We start from the raw sequence: 18,816 nt of genomic DNA on the forward strand, positions 1-18,816 counted from the left end.
CTTTATTTTATTAAAATTAGATGTATATGAACTAAATACAATTGTGTCTTGGAAATTAATCAGGTTTTTTCCTCGAAAATTACTCGATTATTATCCTCACCTGTTTTTGGAACTGATTTCTTGAAGTGAGTTTCCGATTTTATCTACCTACAGTATATAAACAAGTATATCTGATGCCCATTGTGCTATGTAATTCTATCTTACTCGCACTCTATTAAAACAGAGACATTAGCCCGATTCGGCCTTGAACGACACCCAATTTCCAAGACATCACTATAAGTATAGGTCAAATAATTATCTTTTCTAGTTATAATGATATGAAAAATGTTTCCTATGCAATCTGAATAATTTCAGGGGACGAGTGTATTTCACTTTTAATATCAATTTTTTAAAGATTGCAAGGTTATCCATGTTTTTATGAAAAGGAAAATATAAATTATACTGCCGTAATTACAGCATTTAAACATATACAGGGTAAACTATTTAGATTGGAATACTTAAATATTTCCGTTATTTATAATTCTATGAAAAATCTTTTCAGGATAAAGTTGTACTGTTTGAAGGAACATATCTAACGATAGCACTATTATTCTTCTAAGGTAATTTTTTTAAAAGAATGTAAAGCTATCGATATTTTTATAAATGTCCAAATATATTATTATTTATTATGATATTCGATGTCTATAGCAACAATTTGTATGAGTGTCCTAATCCTAAAACAAGCATCTAGTAAAAAAAAATTTTATAGAGCTTGTAATATCCTACAATTGTACTGGAGGAAGCAAATCTAGATAAAGATGTTTTTCTCGAGTAATACGCATTATCTGTTTACGAGAAGAAGGCACAACGTCTCTTGCTCGTAGTTCGTTGTCACTCCTACGATCGCAAGCAAGAATCACCTTTGGCCGAAAACGGTAACGAAGACCGATGGCGGTGATCCCAAGTCCAAATAAGAACGAATTCATAGTAAAGTATATCGGCATAGGCTCTCAATAAAGCGTCAAGTATTCCCAAACAGAATAATTTGCTTACGGTTTGGGTACTATCGCAGATTCAGTAAGTTGTTCGTAATGAAAAACTGAATAGAATTTAATATGCGTAATAATGATTAATATTTTGAAAATTATTTATAGCAAGAAAAACTAATTTATATTTATTAAAAATAGTAATAAATTCGCCTATATTCATCTCTAACAAGATGAACTCTATATAATTAAAATTTACGCGAAAACAAGTCATGTTGGTATTAAAACAATTACAACTTTTATGATTTGTAATGTAAGAAAATGTAAAGGTTATGCTTGTTTTAATTTTAATGACTTGTTTTTGTGTAAATTGTGATTATATAGAATTTATCTAGATGTAAATGAGTACAAGCGGATTTATACTATTTTTAATAAATACAAATTAGTTCCTTTTGCTGTAAATAATTTTTAAAGTATTACTGATTATTACGCATATTAAATTCTATTCATTTTTCCCTTACGAACAACTTATTGAATTAGTGATAGTATTTAAATAGGAACGAAATCATTCTGTTTCTTAATAGCTAACATTTGATTAGAAGGCTACGCCAATGACGCAGTATTCCCTCTCACTCGGTCTGGCCAAGTTCGCTGCTAATCTTCGTCGTCGTCTTCGGCCAATGGCGATTCTTGTTTGCGATCGTACGAGCGACAACGGATTACGGGCGAAGCGAAGATGTAAATGCGTTGTGCCTTCTTCTCGTGGACGGATAATACTATGGATAGTAGTTGTCTACTGACATCGGTAAACCTGTGTAATTCTATATGAACTATGTTTATTCATTCACTTGAATTTATTCCATATTCCAGTATAACGATAATCTGATGCTGTGAAACGTTATTGTAGTAGTGAAACTGATTCTAAATAACGTGTAACTGCTTTTGTATTAGGTAAGCCATTTCTTTTGGTCGGTATGTAATTTATCAATTTCCTGGTTTGTATAATTGGTATCACTTTCGGTTAAAGTATCGAATAAAACTTCCTCGATATCCCCAATTATTGACAGTGACGCATGTCACTTTTTTTCTTTTTTTTTTGGAAAGTGCAGCCTTGTGGAATCATAAATGTTGGGCTGTAGTTCTTCTCTTTCCAGCTGTGCCTGTTTTACCTATTTAAAAGAGTAATTCGATCGAAGAATATCATCACATTATGTCTTCACTTAAAGAGTAAAAGTTCAGTGTTGTGTCAGATTGCAACAGATGTTTATTATCGTAATACGCGACAACGTATGTGCCATGATTAATGAAATCCAGTTGCCAGTTTCGCATCAGCGAGGTTTTAACTGAACATTATGGAAACATGTAGATTCGTAATCCGTGTGGATGAAAAATTGGGATCCTTCGAGGATGTATTTAAATGTTTGACTGTTGAAAAAAATCGAAAACGCTTTCCATTCACGTGAAAGGAATCCGAGCAGCTGCTCGTTACCTCCTCTCAGCTGATCAAAGATAGTGTCTGCAGCGATGTTTAACGTGTTCATGGTGATCACAAGTTGTGCGCCTTACCGCGGGTGTGCCAGTAGTGTTGTACAGTTACTCCTGCTCGTATTCGTACACTGTACCAGTACTTCTCATTTATTCTTATCAAACATTCATTATTATATTAGGTTATTTCTATTTACAAACTAGTTCCATATTTCATTTATTAAAACTTCAGAAAATACAAAAACAATTTATTTAGTCAGAAAGTAACTGTAGCATTCGTACAGTTAATATACGGATCATAAATTATATTCTACGGATCTTTTTTTATTATATCGGAGATATAATAACATTTTACAAAGAACAAAAGGCAATCGGTAGCGTTCTTTTGTTTCAAAGTAAACAGGGTTGTCGTATTGTTAAGCAAAATGGGAAAGGAACAGAAACTTCGGTTGAGCTGTGAAAATTAATTATTAGTCGTTATTGTGTTAATGCGTGAGAATGAAAGGAATTGCGTGCGGTCCGGAGAAAATGTGAAGTGTTTGGAATAGACGAGCGAGTGAAGTGTTTTCGAGGCGTGAAAGACGAGCAATTGAGATGGCGCCAGATTGGGAAATTTTCGGCGAACGTGACCAGATGCATGGAGTGAGAAAGATTGAGGATTGGAACGAAAGAATTGAATGCGTGTGAGAGCACAAGATGCGAGAGACGCGTGTTTGAGATCAGTCATTGTTGGAAAATAGTCGAAGCGTGTCGTGTCGCGTGAAATAAGAATAGCGTAGTCAGCGTAGCTACAATTTGTGTGCTTCGTTAATGTTTTGTTCCTACTACTACCTCATTCAATACACGTATATCCTAAAACTTCATTCACCTTTATTTCATAATAATCGGTAATAATTCCTACGTTATCAAAGTGGAACAAGTTAACAAGAAATTAGTAATATTATTAATAGAAGCCGATCTGTGGTTCAGTACATAACGAAATGGTACAAGACGGAAAATAAAATGGAAAACAAGATCTGAAACCTTAACGGAAGGTTGTTAAGTGATCATAATGAACGAAGAGTTTTGAGAGAAGTAAAAAAAAAAAAAACTCCAAAATTAGTGCTCCGAAAATTGCATCCAAACTTGAAAATGAAACAGGAAAGAGAGTCAATGATGAAACAGCTAGACGTGTTATAAGAAGATATGAATATAATGGAAGAGTAGCTCGTGAGAAAGCTTACGTTAGTGAAGCAAATCGAAAGAAGCAGTTGCAATTTGCAAAAGAGTAGGTTAAATGGACGTACGATTGGAAAAAAGACCATTTTCACTTATGAGAGTTGTCTAACGTCTTTCGGTTAGGTAGTAAACAAATTGTATGACGCAAGCCAAATACAAGTTTTGAAAGTTCAAACCTTCAGTCCACGGTGAAATACGTGGATGGCAACGTTACTAATCGAATGGAATAATATTACCGGCAACATAATAGAAAAATTAGTTAAATCCATGCCTAATTGACTGACAGAAGTAATAAGATGTAATGGTCATCGAACAAAGTATTAATTCATTGAATTTGTTAATACAAACTTGCTTAATTTTGCATGTACGAATATGACTGAGGCACAACCTTTATGACTAGTTACATTGTTTCTGTTTTTTTTTAAATGTTTTTAATAAAAGAAGAGTAAAACTGTTTTGTAGGTAATGGTAGCGCATTGTACTATTGAATACAGGGTGTTCGAATCATCACCGATCGATTTGAATTTCGCGTTATTTTTAAAATGTCAAATCGATTAACCTGAAACTTGACATATGTTAACTTGATATATGTCATCTAGACAGATGACAGATGGGAAATTAATCGTGGAAAAGTACACGGTGAAAGAACGCGTGCAAATTATTCAGGCATATTACGAAAAATCACGATCTTTAACGCTAACGATTCGAGAACTTCGTAATCATTTATGAAAAGTGTGAGAGAAACCCCGGGTACATCAATTCGACATCGTTCTCAAGAACTGAACATTTCGAGGACCAGTTTGCAAAGAATTTTGACAAAAGATCATCTTCATTTGCACGCTTATAAGATTCAATTGTGCCAAGAACTTAAACCATTGGATCGTTTCCAACGTCGTGCGTTCATGGATTGGGCGCTGCAGAAGAAAGAAGATAATGATGATTTTTTCGACAAAATTATCCTCAACGATGAGGCGCACTTTCATCTTCAGAGACAACGTGAATAAACAAAATTGTCGTATACGGGACCCGGAAAATCCACGACAGGTTGAACAATTGCCAATGCAACCAAAACGAGTCATTGTTTAGTGTGGTTTTTAGTCCAAAGGCGTGATCGGGCCATTTTTCTTCGAAAATAATGACGACGAAGTGGTTACTGTGAATGGGAAACGATATTGCGACATGTTGATTGGCTATTTCTGGTATCAATTGGAAAGTCTTGACTTGGCTAATATGTGGTGCTCCTTACCACACAACGAATGAAACAATGACACCAAGATCATGCGATTTGACACCTTTGACAAACTTTGTAAAGGATTTGTTCAAGAAAAAGAAGAAGAGGGATGTTAAAAAATATGGAATGGCCAGCTTAATCACCGGATCTAAACTCTATTGAGTTGCTTTCGGATCAATTGGACGAAAGGATTAGACAACCAGTGTCCGAAGTCCAAACAAGAACTTCGGGAAATGTTACAGAGTGCTTGGAAACATATGCCTCAAACAACAATAACAAAATTAACGCTGTTTTTATATCATTCGTATCAATAAAAATATTGTAATCGTAACTTTGATCATTTTTTGTATTATGGGTGGCAGGAAACAACCCCCCTACCTTGGTTTCCAGAACTTTAACACCTTACGCCTCCATCCGTCGTTTCAGTTGGAGCTTGAGGCGAATAACTAGGGGGCAGCATTTCGCCGCGACCCACAGTTAGGCATTTGCCCGGAAAAAAAATTTGACAAATGACGGTTTTGAAAATTTTACGTAAACTGTGAAATTTTGGTTTCCTTGTTTCAAGTTAAACGAACGAGGAACAATGTACAAACGTTGGTTCTCTCGTGTCTGATCTCACGAAGCAGTACAATTCGTCAAAAGTTGAGAGTTTTTATGGCACGCGTTTCTTACTCGTGTCCCATAATCTCGTGTATAATAATATTTTTTAAGTTTTATAATTAATTTAACGATTATCGAAAATCGCGTTTCCTTCAAAAGAATTCTTTTAACGAACTGTTTAAATTACAGACTCAAGTGGACTTAAAGATCTTGTGGCAAAAAATTAAATAATTAACATATTAAAAAAATCGTATACTACATTTATAGAATACTCTATGCAGAATATCTCTATTAAATTTGAAGTAAATCGGATGTGTAGTTCCGGAGATTTCGTGTCGGCCAGATTGAAAAGTGTAGTTTTGAAAAAAAGAACGTAACACAAGTATTAAGATATCTTTTTTCTCTGATACGGAAGAATTTTTTAAATTTTACTTTCAGTCGGTTATTCCAGGTCCACACACGGGGTTCCCTCTGCCTTACAAAAACTATCGGCATACCCTTTCTAGATTTTTCTAAGGAATTGTCGAGCCCTTTTGCTGTCTTCTTCAATCTTTGTTGCGGCTTTACTTAGTTGTTGCTTGCCCGTTTGATAGTAACCATAACTGATAGAACCTATTGTGAAACTCATTAATTGCATCATTAGCAAGATATTGTTGTAGCCGTCGTTAAAAATGTTATCAGACCTCAAAAATGTTATCAGTTGACCTCAATGTCAACTGTATTTCTCCTACTAAACATTGTTTTAGGAGTTCGCTTAAGACTATTCTAACCTTAAAAACCTTTCATTTAAATATTACTAATTGCGTATATAAAATATTAATATTTAAAACTTACGTTTAATAACGATAGACACTATTTTAGATCTTTGCTTCTGTTACTAAATTTATTGAAATTTCGCCACATATCAGTTAGCCAATCACCGTCAAAAGAAGAACTTTTGTAGTTCACAATATTATCATTAGGGACATGAAACTCTATATACCGAAAGTGGAGGTATAGATTGACGACTAGAATCTTTTATTTTATGCGATTTTGTTATTACTTTTTAATTATCGGATATTTATTTTGGAAAAGGCTGATTATTGGCTAAAAGTCGACTACTGGCATGTTTACTCTATAAGATAGATGTAGACAAATTTGCTGCCTATGCCGCGGATACAGTAAAGTTGTACAGTTAGCTGTATTCATGGTATCCCATGACTCCCATGACTCCCACGATACATAAGATTTTAATGCATGGATCGAGTGTGATACAACACGCTATATTGCCAATCGGGCAGCTGTCTGAAGAAGCATCCGAGGCCAGAAATAAACATTATTCCTTGCATAATTCTTATGCAAGGAAGATATCTAGGCAAGCATGTCACGAAGATGTAATAAATAGACTTTTATTAACTTGCAATCCGCTTTTCACAAGTCTAATAGTACAATCAAAAAAGGAAACGATGCCATTTCTCAAAGTGACAATAAATTTACTCCTTCCTCCTGAAAACATAATAACACAATTGAAGACGAGGACCAGGACCAGGACCAGAACGAAGACGAATCTTAAGAAACATTTTCTGGTAGAAGATAATTCTGTTATATGTTGTTAATATTTAATAAAATCTTTTGAAAAATTATATATATTGTTAACTATAACCTTTACTATTACATGTACATACATATGTACGCGCGCATGGGTATTTTTGTAATAAATATTGCTTACGATCCGTAGCAATTTAAAAACATTAAAAAAGTTTCCTGTTCAATACACTTATCTTTGACAATAGATTTCAAGTTTCAAACTCAAAGTTCAATAATAATCGTTTAATGCATTGAAAAGTAGAAAGTTCAAGCTTTAAAATGGATTTGTGTTCATTAAAATCGAACGATGTTTAACGGTTTTTAGATTTAGTAAATTTTACTTTACTAGAAATAAAATTTTAAGATTAAGTAAATTTTATTTTAGTCGTGGTGAGGCTTTTCCGGGTAAATACCCCACCGTGCGGCACCTGCCCCCGCGTTCATGTTTCTTATCAGGTCTCCTTCCACCACATATGTGTTCACAGAATAACTGTTTGAAAACACTAAGCATATTAATGTAAATTTATCGAGATTGAATGATCCGAACCGTATGATTTATAAGGTCGTTGAATTTAGATTTTGTTTTACAAGGGCATCGAACAAAAATATTGATGACTTTAAATTTTCGTAAAAAGGTTACCTTAAAAATATAATAGTAGATTCTTCTACTGTTACACGTGTCCATACAAAGAGTGCCACGTTGTTCTAAAGACTACTTTCATAGAACTATAAATAACAGAGATATTTAAGTGTTCCTATATACAGTAGTGCTGTCTTTAGTGTTTGCAGATGGATCCAATTACGGACGCTTATCTGGAGAGGTAATTTCTGCGAATTCAAATGAGCGAAGGAGTTATGTTTCACAACTTGACATTGAAGCTCGCTGCTAAATTTTCGAGAATCGGTGGGGATAGCGATAGACAATAAAGTGGGCAAAATTTCAGACACTAAAGCGGGCACGACTGTAGTTCGCTAAATGATCTATCCTATATATTGCTAGATATGCACGTAATTTTAATTGTTTATATCTCTAAAATTATTGAGTTATTACACTTAATACTTTGAAATCAGTAGGGACCTATAATAGTTTCTGACGAGAAGTAGTTTTGTTTACTTCTTGCGGGCAAGCATTAATCATCAATTCACAGCTAAACGTTTCTTCAGTGTAATTATTGAGTTTCCAAAGTACCGTCCCGTTTCAATGCACTCCCTGTCTTTATTTGTTGATTAGTTAAACAATATCATCATATATTCAATAATAATTATACATAGATTGGTCTATAAATGTATTAGTTTATGTTAGCTTAAAATTAATGATAATTGGATACGTGCAATACAAATTATTTGCATTTGTTTCATCAGTTGAGTAAAGAGTAAAAAGGAGGAACCAGTAAATAATATACAAATGAGAAAGACACAATATGGTTATTGGATTCTGGGTCAACTAGTCATATGACAGACAGAACAGAAATATTTGATATTGGTGGCAAAAGTTACTGACCAAAGCTACTGTGTAAAATTTTATAAGGATGGACTTGAAATATGTAAAGAAAAGGGAGAAGTTCAAATGAAAGTAGTAAGAAGAGGAGATGCATATTTTGTGTTTTTGAGTAATGTGAAAGAAGCAGCATATGTATTGTATCAACAGATGAAGATGACAAAGGATGGTGCAAGAAGAAATGTATTCCATGACAAAACATAAAATGTGAGATACTGTTGAAAGCCTAAATAATAAAAAAATAATCAAGAGTAAGTGGATATGTAACATAAAAGAGGATCCAAGCACAAAAAAACATAGACATAAGGCAATAAGATTGGTTGCAGTAGGATGTAGGTAACGTCTGGGCTTTGATTTCACCGAAACCTTTGCACTAGTAGTTCAGAGACTGTGAGAATATTATTTAATGTAGCCACAGAAATGCAAAGAAAAGTAAAACTGTATCATATTAAGACATCCTTCTTGCATAGCAATCTTAGTGAAGAAATATATATGGAGTTGTCACAAGAGTGTGACAATAAAAAAGGTGAAATATATAAGTTGAATAAAAATATGTGTAGGTTACATCAAGCAGGAAGATGTTGAAATGAATTCTTGACTAATAACGAGATGACGAAGCTTTTAGGTTATTTTGTTGAAATTTTGCTCACTTGTAGATTTAGTTACCCAATTTATGAATATAGACCATTATAGGAGCAGAAACTCAATCATTTTTGACATATTAATGATTAAAGTTTCATTATTGCATACAAATATAATTTTAATTTCCCATTTATCAGTTAATACTCTGGCATGATGGTAATGTCAGAGAATCCTATTTGATAAATACAATTTTGATTCTTGGTAAATGTATTATTTTTGTTACCCTCAATATAGATAAACATGAATAGTCAAATTTACACATGAACACATCAATTATCTTTTAAGTAAAATATTTTTATAACATAAAATCTCATATATAAACAATTACGTGCACCAATCTTTCTGTCCATGTCGAAGAGTGCATAATTTGCATCAGGACTATTCACAGATAGAGAAATATTTTAAAATACATACCAAGTTTGTTTTTTGTTAGAAGTACAAAGCAGCAAATGTATACATTGTGCAGAATGTTCTTCATATTTATATTTTCAGTGTTTTTATGACATTGTTGTACGGAACAATAATTGTAAGTTTTTTTTTATTGTTTGAGCTTCATTTGTGAGATAAATGGTTTCTAATGCTTCCTTTGTTTTCAGCTATTGTGGATGGAGAATTTCACCTGCTTATGAATACCAAATATTTATATTATTTTTATATGTTATACATTTTAATAAATCTAAAGACATTTTATTTGAAAGTTAGTTAGCAGTTTTATGTGTGAATTTCATATTTAAATTTATCTATATTGGGGGAAAAAAAAAATTATACATTTAATATCTTGGAAAATAATGAATAACTGAATATGAAATTTGACATTTAAAATCCATCCCCACACCCCTCGAAATTTCATCTCGATCAGCCACCGAGATCATTGATCATCGAACTTTATTCTTGACAAAAGCCAACTGACCATTATGAGCACTTTTTGTCGTACGCTGCATCAAATTTCATCCTCTAATGAAATTTAAAGTGTTTATATTTTTCATTACATTTTCATAACAATATTACCAATATATTTATGAGATTTTCTCAATAAAAATAAATCCAATTATAATCCTATTCGAAACACTTTTGATCTTCGCAAGCAGTACACCTTTAATTATTATAAAATCGTGTTTCAACTCACTTTGATTGAGAAAACCTGGTCAAACCATTGACAATATGTTTACAGAAGTATAGTAAAAAATATAAAAATTCTCCGATGATAAATGCTCGTAAATTGGTTTATAACTTTTATGATTTTATCACTAAGAGATGGATCGTGTCTAAATGTAGCCGATGCCCTTATTTGTTTTCTTTCCGTTCCGCAATCTGTTGCCCATTCGTTTTTCCACATCTCCTATGTACTCATTTGTTTAAACAGTAATTTTTTCACCATATGGATTAATATTCAAAATGCCTTTGTACGTATTAAAATCCTCCTCCTCCTCCTCCTCCCCCCCCTCTCCCCGATCTGCATTACCGATATGGTTTATGGTTCATCCTAGCGGTTTTCATACTAGCTGCTGTACTTGTCAACTGCTTCATCTTTCTTCCCTTTTAACATGCTGCATGTTTGACACAAGCTAGATTTCACTATCGATTACTTTTTTGGTGTACTTTCCAATCAGTGTTGTGATACCAAACAACGTACTGAATAATTCAACCGAATAATACATATAACTTCGTTAATTTCACGAGTTTGGTGATATGCTTTTACACACATATTTCTAAGGTTATATTCTTTAAGAAAATGCAACAAAAAAAAAATCGAATTATTTTACGGTAGAAGACCCACTTAAGATATAATAAAATGGTTTTAAATGAAACACCCATATGAACAATGAAAGAGGTCGAAGTGTACGAGCCAAATAAAAAACCAATAAAATATTATTGGTCGCCGATATAAAGGAAGGACATGATCATATGATAGAAGAAACTTCTAATTAATTTATCAAAGATAAAGAAGCCATAGACTACATAATCGTTTCTTTTTGTCACAAATTATAAATACTAAAAGTGATACCAAACATCTGGACGCCAATTTAGACTTGCAAAAAATGGAAGAAATTTATATTGGGTAATTCCTTAAAGAAAGTAAATAAAATTCTTTATATTCGTTCTTATAATCACTGTAAACTTAACCTCAAAGTTCATCAAACAGTTGATGACTGTGATTTACTTTAATAGTTAATACCTACATCTATATTGTAATAGTAATATATTATAAACTTTTTGAACATAGTAAAATGAAAGAAAAAGTTCATGTATGGTCAAAAGATAAGTATATACAAAACATATTTATAATTTAGCATTGGGAATATTTCATACTTTTCATATTATTTCAATCACTTCAAGATTAACATTTAATTTCTATTTGAAATTACATAACAAAATATGTTTCATATAAAAAGCACAAGTACAGGAGATACTATTATATTTCTTTTAATAATTGATGTTATTTATAATTATTGTGCCATATTAACTAATAAGAGTACTCACAATGTGTTAAATCATGTTTAAATTAATATCTAATGTTTTCAAACTCATTTTACTTTTTTTGAGAGAAGTTTACTTTTAAAAGAATGTTTCTTTATAAGTGTGTGAATCTTATTTTAGAGATTCCAAATTTATATAAATATGTGCAAAATTTTATTTAAAAACCTAAAATTACAATCCTGAGTTATTTTCATTTTTGAATTTCAAATGGTACACATAATGCATAAACACATTACGTTTAACTGTTATATTAATTATTGGTTTCTAAAACTATGTTACACTTTAAATATTCTACAATTAAAGATTTGTAAGGGTCAAAATAAAGAATAATCTGAGACAATACATGAGGTTAACTTATAACTTTTTAAAGTTATAAGAATAAAAGAAAGTTTCTTTTTACTTCAATAATTAATTGTATATAATCAATTCATTATTTATATGATCATTCTATATTTAAGTATTTATCAAAATCTAATTCTTAGGTACAACAGTTGTCTTTCTACGTAAGTGATTCATATGTCTTCCAGCAAAAATTATTGTACAAAATTTACTTTTTACTCTCTGTAACAATATATTACAAGTTTTGAACTCAGTAATCAAATGATTGTTTATAAAAAAATGACAAACATGTCCAAATTTCAAAACCAATTATTTGACATTTACAATACATAAGTATCGGTTGTTGTATTGCTTTTCTTAAATTTATAGAAAGTATAATGTCTTAAATAGATTTTTTCAACATTTATGTAAAACATTTAATACAAAACAGGAAAATCATTTAAAATAAGAAATTATCTATTTTCAATATATAAAAACATTGTTGTATAAACAAATAAAAAAATAAAAGTATAAATATATTAGTAACTGAAGTTTCAGTGTATTTAAAAGTTGAAGTAAATTAGTAACCCAAACATTGTATTCTTTTATCGTCAATATGGACATGCTAAAGATTACACTTTCACTCCATATTCTTATATTTTTCAACATAGCAAAATGTATATTTAAAGCATATTATATTAAGTTTTATATTAAAAATATATTTTTTCATATGTTATAAAAATAAGTACATTTTTTAATATTTGAATAATTATAAGTAATCTTTTGTTAGATATATAAATGAGAATTTTATTTTGTATATCTTATCGAAGTAATATTTATCAGTAGTTGTATTTGATATTGAAACTTAGATTTAGATTAAAACAATAAAAAAAAAATTAAAAAATGGCTTCAGTTATACTTTCAACATAAGAGGATCAGATTAATATTCTAATTTCAATAGTCAATTTCAATAATAAATAAATCAAATTTTTACAATTGAAATTCTTATGAAATTTTAATAATATATAATGGATTTTGATTTTATTTGGATTTTCTGATTTCTGAGTTCTGACACAATGCTTGCGTCTTCAGTCTAGTCTATTGAAACTATTTTGTGGTTTAGCAGTTATAATTAAATATCTATAAAATGTACATAATTTTTTCGTTAATTTGTATTATAAAGTTGCAAATAAGGATAAAAAAAGTGCAATATTTAACAAAAATAAGTAGTAGATTAATAAATTTTTGTCATATTGTTTATTTTTAGTTAATTGGATAATGTTTTGCGGTATAAATATTAACATTCGAATAATTAAATTAAATATAAATCAGAAGATACAAACACCAGTGTATTGGCAAATGTATGGCGAACTTGTCACAGTGAAGGGCAGACGTGCGCCCGAGAGAATAGCACGCACTTGTACACGCACAGATATTAGCGCACTCTATAGATAAGAATCGTGTACGTATTTACATTTACATAGGTAGTGCCACCTTTAACGGATCGATAATTTCCAAATCTTAACCGGGAAATTCATATATCTCCATTACAATCATTAATAGAATTTAATTTATATTATTCCAAAATGTAAAACCAAAAATTCAAATTCTAGATCAATTAGCATAGTTTTCTTTATTTATATTCAACACAAAAACAATGCACTCCATTTTTAATTACAAGTAAGTAGTTCTTATTTTTCTTATATAATTAAATATATAATCACATCAATAAGTAATTACATAATGAATGGTCACAAAAAACAAACGAAACCAATGACATTCTAATATTTCATACTTTTTCAAGTCCGAAATATCGATCTATTTTTATACGATAATTGATTATAATCATAATCCATTGTTTTACTTATTGACTACTATACGATATTGGCTGATATTAATTCTTACGTTACGATCTTACAGCTTAAATTTTAGTATATCTTCCACTTTATATCTTTGTACGTCACGAGTTATGCATTTACTAGACTAGCTTTGAACCAAAATTCTATTATGTGTCAAGTATCGTCGTTAAATAATTAATTGATTTTTCTTATATCGCCAACATTTTGCTTACCCTAATATTTTGTGAATAACTGGAATCTTTAACATCAGTCATTTAGGTAAATGTGACCTCATTCCCACCCTTATCCCAACTAATTTCATTCATATTATCAAATATTAACGTGGGCATTTCGTAAAGTTATTATATTTCGAATATTTATCACAAATGATTTAGATATTTAAAATATAATTACAAACCAAATTTTAGGTTTGAGCCGTTGATTTTGATTGTACATTACATACTTACAAATAAAATTTAAGTACTAAAGTGTGACACTTCTGTATATCTGTGACTTTAATTTTTTCTATTCATAATATTTATTTTTTGTTATGCATTAGACTAGTAAATTTTATTTAACATCTGTTATATAAGTTTAAATTGTTTGTACGCTAAATAATACAAAAATTTAATTGTAAATTTTAAAAAAGAAAAAATCAAAGTATACATGGTTGATATGTATTTGACTTATCTTCTCTTAAAATGTTAAATTATTTTCAACAAAAATAAAAATTTTATTTAGTGCGGTTAAATTTGTATTACATTTGTCGAAATCAGTATTGTGTTTTGTAGCTGTATCCGTGACATACGTTTCACATATAGAAAAACAAATTTTTTTGATTAGGTACTTTGTATTTAAGGAAAAGAAATTAAACATTTGTAAAGTATGCGTTTACGCGACTGTGATCAACGTACTTCTCTATAACTTATACTTCCTATTTGTGTTTATTTGTTCATAAATATTAATAGTGGAATATTTGTTTTTCATTAGAGTACCTTACTTAATTTAAATTTTCTATTGTATTATAATAGTGGTATACAATACAATTTAATATTAGAGAAAAATTAGAGGAGCCACTCAAAATGTAAAACAAAAATTTCTTGTCAGAGAAAAGTGAATGCAAACCATAAAAAGTTTTCGCGAAAATCTTTTGCAAAAAAAAATTATACTTTTCTAATGCGCACAATTCTGTATGCTGATAACGGAAACAATATTTGTAACAATCCATACAGTACTAAAGTTTCAAAGAATTGGGGTTTTAAGTCAATAAATAAATAAATAATGTAAGTCTATTTTATTAGTTTCAACTGTATTATTGTAATTCTTTACAAACACAAACATAAACACAAACAGACATTCGAGTAAATGTATATTCTACGAATATTTAAACTTGAGAACAAAACTTCATACAAACAAACTTTATTACGTATTTTTTGCTTATTTTTCCACACAGACAATCTATATGTATGTATGCCAGACTTACAATCAACCTGATGCAAGCAGGAGTGTGATGAGTGCATGAGAGAGAGAGAGAGAGAGAGAGAGAGAGAGAGAGAGAGAGAGAGAGAGAGAGAGAGAGAGAGAGAGAGAGAGCACAGTGTCAAGCGGTTGCTGGGCAATGTGTATTTATATACCGCCTTATACGAGGGTTGCCGTAATTTTTCTATTTCATTATACGGAGATTTAGTGTATTAGTATTTATATCTATGCCTCAACGAGTAATGAATCAAAGCATTTAAAGAAATATGTATATATATATTTATTTATCATGTAAATTATATTATTACACCATATATATATAATAATAAGAAATATTTGAATACGTTAGTTACAAGTACAAAAATAATTACTTCTTTTTATAAGCTTTCTTTAAAACATTTTATCATTAAATTCTAAATATAAATTGCATTCAAATATTTAGTTTTTTTAATTATCTGAAATTTTGTTCAGATTATGATTATTATTTGTCACAAGAATAATCTAACGTCGAACTTTTATTATCCTTAACTATTTACCATTCATTCTCGAATGTGAAAGGGTCTTTTCGTATGTACAACTGTGAACCGGGTCTCGATGAGCGCATCAGCAGCACCGAGCCCTCCAAATCCGGGGGAGTAGCGCCGCTCGCGGGAATAGCCCACCAGCGGAGCGGTACTCGCTCTGCCCGTTCTGTGCGCCAACGAAATATCTTCGTCTAGACTGAAATATTCTTCGGGCACCGAACCTATAAAGTAAGTTTTCGAATCTCTCTTCTTCTCCGACAGGACACATTTTATATTTTAGCCATCAATTTCTTCAAACGTCGAAAAAATTATTGGTTTGTATTTGATTTCTCGGTTTCTTACATTTTACGTTTTACAATCTTCTATATCTATCTATCGCTAAATTATATTATGTATGCATGCATATTATGTATGTATGTATGAGGTATGTAATGTATGTATGTATGAATGTATGTATGTATGCACGATGATGTATGTATGTATGTATGCAATGTATGTATGTGTATGTATGATGCATGCATGAATACTGCGCGCGCGCGCATGTGTGTGTGTGTGTGTGTGGTGCGCGTGTATGTGTGTACTGCGCGCGCGCGCATATATATATATTATATATATATATGTAAACACACACATATCGCATATTTTAAAGTACATGTATCTGTACATTTCTGTAGACAATATGTAGATACATGCATTTCTATATATATATATATATATATATGTATATGTATGTATATATATGTGTATATATATATATATATATGCACTAATTTTCTACGTATGTGAATATGAATTTCACACAGACTCTTCGAAGAAATTTTCTTCCATGTTTATTTGTACAGTTTTTTTTTTTGGAGATATTAACACACGTGTACGTGGTAGCATATGCATGCGCATGCATGTGTATAAAATTATCTGTGAAAACAAAAATTCTATTTTATTGTACTAATTACTATTATTATTTATTCTCTACTATTATTTAACCTTTTTTGCGCACAGATTTGGCGAGTGGTGCATTTTTATGTTACGGGGGTTGCTTTACTGTATACTTTTCTGCTGAGAAAGAATTACGAAGGTGATCGTGTGTTTGTACTCGAACGAGCGACATCGATCGAAACGATTTCCGTTTCGGAATTTCGCGTATATTTGTGCAAGACGAATAGTTTCATGGTGTTTGTCAGTGTGCATATGTAAACATTCATATTGCAGTTAAGTATTGAATATTTATAAAAAGAGATCATAGTAGTAGGTAAGCAGATTCTGATACAATGTTTTTCTGATGAATGTAGAACGAAAATGAAGAGGCACATTTAATCGTTTGTGACAATGTGAATTGTTTATGTAAATATTTTATATTAAAGGCTAGTGGGTATATCTAGGTTATATGTATTTTTTTTTGCTTTAAATATCATTTCATTAATAATTATTACTATTTATCACTATTCCAAGGATTTTGTAAGCATTATAACTTATAATTTAACAGCAAGTGGCTCAATTTATAAACCTTTTGTAAAATACAGTACAAAACATAAGATAATAATAAGATAATTTGAATTGTGAAAGGTCATTTCATGACAATCGTGATTATATATGTTGTATAATGAACATGATTTATTTTGATACTATCTTATCAAAATAAATTGCATTCTAAATTGTACGTAAAACAAATATAATTTATATTAGCAAAGGACTTTTAAAAGTTACTTTTGTATTGAATTGGGAGTTTTCTATTATATCGATGAATAATTGAACAGACAGTTGATGTTAATATTATTAGGAAGTTTAGAACAATTTGTCTATTTAAAAGTTGGAATAATTTTTATATGAAATCTGTTATTTGACGATTGACGTGTCATAACATTGATAATATGAATTGTAATGAAATGAAGTAATTTTTAGAAAAAGTTGTCATTTTATTTTTATAGATGTGATATGGAGTTTAGGTTTTCATTGAGAGTATTATGGTAATCCATTGTAAAAGAAAAATATGAAAAGCTGCATTGAAGTGATCTAAAGCAATGTTCCTGAAAATAACTTTACATCAATGCCTCTTAAATAAGGAAAACTTATAGCAAACCCTCTAGAGTGAAACAAAAAGAAATAGTAGGCTCATATTGATTTTCTTGGCTTATAATAACATCATTTTCAAAGTATTCGTACATTTATTATTTTAAATAATGTGCGGATCCCAGAACATGGTGTCCTCGAGACCATGCAGTTCTCAATGTGTTAGTATATTCTTAGACCACAGTTTAAGAAACACTAATCCAGAGTTTAATCGAATGCTTTGTTTTGTATTATGTCAAGAGGTACCAATTAGAAATTTCATTTTTTGTTGAAAATTATAATTAATATGAATTTAATGGTAAAAGTATTTTTAGCAAATGTCTTCTTATATGAATTATTCAATTTCTCTATATTTTAGTACGAACTTTTTATTCTTTAATTTTAAAAATATAAATAATTTTAATTAAGTGACATCTTTAAAAGTTCATAATAAATTTTCCATGTTGCATCATTGAAATGTGTGCTAGTTATATTATTTGTCAGTTTAGATAATCAAGGCACACTTCTAATTTACAAATATTTTTAGTTTCAACATTTCACCTGTAGAAGACGCGCGCGCGCGCGCATATCAATCCATGGAAAAATATGATTGATTTGTGGTGAAGAAAGAATATATATATCCTTTACTGTTGTTTTTACAACTTTAAAGTAGACAGTCGTTAAATTTAAATTTTTTGTTGGTATCTAAGATGTTTCTAATCTGTAACCTTGAGTGACTTACGTTTGCCACACATTTATTGGTGCTAATACAAACAAAATGTAATCAATTTTGTTTCAAATGTACATTCTGTTATACTTTGTTATGGTTAGATATTATGAAATTCTAGATTAGAAACATACTTTTTTTTATAATATATTATAAAAATTATTATTTCTGTAGAAAGAATATCTTGGGTTAATTCGTAAA

General features: G+C 30.3%; 1 protein-coding gene across 4 annotated transcripts in view; it reads left to right on the top strand.

The window, feature by feature from the left end:
- Gw (trinucleotide repeat containing adaptor protein gawky) overlaps positions 1 to 18,816 on the top strand; it is an 83,018-nt gene that overhangs the window by 2,748 nt on the left and 61,454 nt on the right. For 3 of the 4 annotated variants that reach the window (XM_076305211.1, XM_076305213.1, XM_076305214.1), the window contains exon 1: positions 15,791 to 16,070. The exons of the other annotated variant lie outside the window; for it this stretch is intronic. The gene's annotated coding sequence lies outside the window, so the exon portion shown is untranslated. Of the gene's footprint in view, positions 1 to 15,790; positions 16,071 to 18,816 lie in introns of those variants that run through there. 4 annotated transcript variants of the gene reach the window in all.

This window comes from Ptiloglossa arizonensis, chromosome 2, assembly GCF_051014685.1.
Source record: "Ptiloglossa arizonensis isolate GNS036 chromosome 2, iyPtiAriz1_principal, whole genome shotgun sequence".
Taxonomy (NCBI): domain Eukaryota; kingdom Metazoa; phylum Arthropoda; class Insecta; order Hymenoptera; family Colletidae; genus Ptiloglossa; species Ptiloglossa arizonensis.